At 36.4% G+C, this 4,475-nt stretch overlaps 1 long non-coding RNA gene across 2 annotated transcripts; it reads left to right on the top strand.

Moving 5' to 3' along the window:
* Positions 1 to 1,538: 1,538 nt before the first annotated feature.
* LOC309511040 lies at positions 1,539 to 4,035 on the top strand. Of its 2 annotated transcripts, XR_014210490.1 has the most exons (3): positions 1,539 to 1,599; positions 2,565 to 2,645; positions 3,242 to 4,035. It is a non-coding gene; the product is annotated as an uncharacterized lncRNA (long non-coding RNA). The 2 variants fall into 2 exon arrangements; XR_014210491.1 differs by lacking the exon at positions 1,539 to 1,599 and having other exon boundaries at positions 2,175 to 2,645.
* The last annotated feature ends 440 nt before the right edge of the window (positions 4,036 to 4,475 follow it).

Raw genomic sequence — 4,475 nt, 5'->3', positions numbered from 1 at the left:
ATGGTACATTTTTTTTATATTATAGTCTCTTTTATAAAAGACACTGTTAAATAAATGGTTGTCTGTTTATAAAAGCAACCAAGAAAAAGGCTGAGAAAAAAGAAAGAAAAGATCTTAGTAGCCTACACTGTAAAATATTTTTTTCTGCATTAAATTAAGGCCGTATAGTCATTTCAACTGTTAAATCTTGAGTAATGATGAATTGCTTTGACTTGTGAAAGTGAAAACTGATAAACTTATGTTAATGTAAAAATATTTTGCCATGAGTTATTGATCACATTTTTCCCGAGTGTAGTTCATTGGCAATGTTGTGTAATATGGCACATGCAACAATGTCACAGGCCCTGTCAGGTGTGAAACCCTCAGACTTATCAGACACTGAAATCTTCCCTTTAGCCAAAGTTCATTTCATTGTGTGCCCTTGTCCTGGCTAGAGCTGCATTGTAACTGGTTTGGGTCAGGGAATGGGGTCATAAATCACCTGTCTGCAGGCAGGAACATGTCATAATCACCTATGAAAAAATGCAGTTCTGTTAGGATCAGCATAAGTGTATGTAATACAGTGAGCTTGATATTTAATTGTGGAACTTTCCTTACCACTTTCAATAAATGTGAATCTCTGAAAATTCTTAAGTCATGCACAGATCCTGGCCATTTTGCTTTCACATTTATGATATGGAAGATTTTAGTCAACTGCCTTTTTTTAATTTGATATAATATTACTAATCTGGAATATTAAGAATCACAATAGTAACTGGGCTGCACATTTACATTGTGAATCCCCTTTCTGTTCACATAATCCCCTTCATTGAGGCCTTGATGGCAGTCTATGGTCTAGCATATAGTCTATGGTACCAATCACGTTAGTGAAGCCTGAGTGACACATACTGTAATCGGCATGGTCATGATTGCACGATCTTCATAAAAAATTATGATAGCCTAAAAAAAAAAAATTGCATTAAAAAAAAACTGCTTTACAACAGTGGGTCTTCAGTGGCTTGGAAATGCCACAAAAAAACCTAAAACAGTTTTTTAAACCTAAAAGCGGCAGGTAAACTCCGAATGACACGACAGACAGCACTTTCCATCAAGTTCTCCGCATCTCCAATGGTGTAAAGGAAAGAGCCACTCGCAAATAATCTTAGGGCAATGCAAACAGTTTGTGCTGTAGTTAAAGCCAGACTCCGACAAGTCGAAAATAAATGTGCGTTTCCAACAATTTTATAATGTGTTAAACGACAATCTCACGAGTCACGAAAAAATATATAGCCTACATCTCAGAAAGTGCACTATCGCGCTGCGCTGGACTTCCCCATGGACTTCCCATATCAGCTCCGTTTATGAAGCCGCAGTCTAATCCTGTTTACATGAAATAAGCTCCCGAGCAGGTTCAAGTTTGCGCACCTGTTGCTATGACAGCAAGTCCATGATGAGCGTCGAAGAACCAAACAATCCAAGATCATGCCAAATCGTCAACAATCAAATCCAGCTAACTGAGTTAGCGACGTACGAAGAACGAGCCCCTGCCCAGCAAACATTGGTCCGACGGCAACGTCGTGTCCCTGGCCAAAAATAGTCGCGGTATGACGGCATAAATCGGTAAAAATATGTAACACAGAACATTTCCTAAAAATGCATTCAGATACATGTGTGCATGTCTACAGTTATCTGAGGTTGCATGTATAATTGTTATTTTGACTTTTAGCTACGTGTAGTTCAATATATACCATGTTGTGTTTCGGGTGAGAGAGGACGTCACCATGGCGACGTCTTTTACACGTGCATTTATAGTCCATCATGACCCTCTATGAAATCAATTGTGATAAAGCTGTGCTTAATCCTTGTGTGGTTAATACTGCAATAATTAATTAAATTTTTTATTAAATTAAAGTTTTAATAAGTTGTGTGAATACGTCCACTGACGTCCTTTACACGTCTATAGTATCGGGTGAGAGGACGTCACCTGGCGACGTCTTTTACACGTGCATTTATAGTCCATCATGACCCTCCATCATGGAATCCTTGTGAAATATGCAAAAGCTGTGCTTAATCCTTGCATGGTTAATACTGCAAAAATTCATTTAATTGCCCAAGTAGTTTTTAAGAGGTTGTGAAGACGTCCACTGACGTCCTTTACACGTCAAGGCTGTGAATACACGTCCACTGACGTCCTAGTCAAGCAAGACAGAAAAAAAACCCCCAGGAATTATCTTTATGAAATACACGAATTGTATACAAAGTAAATATATTTACTTTATCTTGTTTAAATAAATTATAATCACACAGTTCCCAGTGTGGTTAAGTTAATGCAAAGCCTCTGCATTTTAGTCATTATTTCAACCTTAGCCTACCTTACCTTTTCGGTAATGTTGTGTTTTTTTTTTTGTTTTTTTTTATGGAATGTATGCATGTAAAATAGAAATATATCTGGTCACCATTTATGTCTGAGTTGGATGTAATTGCCAAAACTGTGCTGCCAAGATGTAACAAAAGATCTCCCGACATTACCAAATCCCGCGATAGGTTAGATTATCTCACGAGATGTTAACGCGTTTTCCCCATAGACTCACTCCGGAACACTGAAGTTTGAACAACCACGAAGAGAGGAGGAATTGAGGCCCATATTATTAAAAATCTACTGTTGGGTACGTACATTTTGTATTATTAGATTCACGTGCTAGAGTTTTACTTGTTTGACATGAATGAACCGAAAGAAATGATGCCCACATTGTCAACTGAAATTGGCTAACTGAGTTTGGCTAAAATTAGCTAGTAGGCTAAAAGTTGCTTTGAACTTATACAACGGTATACCATAGTATAAAGTATGTTTAATGATACAGTCAAAGTTATTACTGTAAATTATTAATGTAGCCTTTTGAGAGTTTCTTTCAGAAAGTAAATTATCTGAAGTAGAATGAAATGTTTAGCTGGATTTGAACATGTATGTTTTCAGTAACTGCTTTAAAAATTTTGTAATTTTAGAATTGCTAAACATGTCTATTCAGGGGACATCACAGCCCACCTGTCTTTATCAGAAATGTCCTGTTCATTTTCTCACTGTTACACACCTAGTTAAGGGTCTTTCTCAAGGGCACCACAGTGGTATTGAAGAGGCAGGGGACAAATGCTGTTTTGAATTTAGCTGAAGACCATACAAATATTTTGAAAATAAGTGCATGTCATTTACCTCAAATTTTTAATTTTCATTTATTTTAAAAAGAAATATATTCTCTTCCCTTAGATGCTGTGAAGAGGTGGAGCCCACATGCTACAGACACTGAAATTGATGCAGCAATGGCAGAACACCTGAAACACACTCCAGGAAGAGCTGGGGGTGGTGGATACAAAAAATGAGCCAAACAATGTGTTTAAGGGATAGTTCACCCAAAAATGAAAATTGTCATCATTTACTCAACCTCATGTTTCAAACCTGTATACCTTTCTATGCTAAACACAAAGATGTTTAGAAGAATGTTTGTAACCAAGCAGATGTCGCTTCCCATTAATAATCATTTTTTCTCCAATAATGGTAGTCAGTGGATGCTCTATTTGCTTGGTTACAAACATTCTTCAAAATATCTTCTTTTGTGTTCAGCAGAAGAAAGAAACTCATACAGGTTTGGAATTTGGTGAGTAAATTACATAATTTTCATTTTTGGGTGAACTATCTTTATAATTCAGTATTTTGCAATTGGTATTTTAGTTTGGTTAACAAATCGAGAGCTTAGAATTATAAGGTTCTATCTCCGTTTATTGTAGTTTATAAAGCATCAAAGTTTTTAAACTCGGTTTATGTTTTGTGAGATGGAACCTTTTATTTTATTAATAACTACTAACAATTTTTTTTTTTTTTACAAAAATAACACCACACAGGCATTAATAAACACCTAATGGATCAGATTGTCAAAAACTCAATTTCAACCAAAAGTGGAGATAGAACCTTAAAATTCTAAGCTCACGAAATGTTAAACATTGAAAAAAATAAAGAGAAATTTTGGCTGTTCAATATCAATAAAATGTTGTGCTTAATCAGAACATGCTTCTTTTTTGCTTATGTCCACAAATAATGTGTTATTGTTTTTGATGTACACGTGATTAAAACGTTTTATTGACGTTCAGGTCTGACTGGACCAATTTTGGACCTTTTTAGAACCTTTGTCAAGATGTGTAGGCTAAACCTCAAGACTTGATTGTCTTTCACGATGTTACACAATAGGTGTGTGATTATTTTATATGCAGGCTTATATATACACTTAAATTATGCAGCAACACATTTAAACACATATGACGACGCATTTAGACGTCCAGGGACGCGCAGAAGAGACGTGGAATTCACGGCCAGAAAAGACGTGGAATTCACGGCCAGAAAAGACGTGGAATTCACGGCCAGAAAAGACGTGGAATTCACGGCCAGAAATGACGTCGGTTCAACTTCCATTTTGGAACTATTTTTCAACCATGACGGGACGTCTCGG

The sequence above is a fragment of the Leuciscus leuciscus genome (genome assembly GCF_965113295.1).
Source record: "Leuciscus leuciscus genome assembly, chromosome: 12".
Lineage (NCBI taxonomy): Eukaryota > Metazoa > Chordata > Actinopteri > Cypriniformes > Leuciscidae > Leuciscus > Leuciscus leuciscus.
The sequence above is the reverse complement of the archived record's forward strand: the minus strand, read 5'-3'. Positions and strand labels throughout refer to the sequence as shown.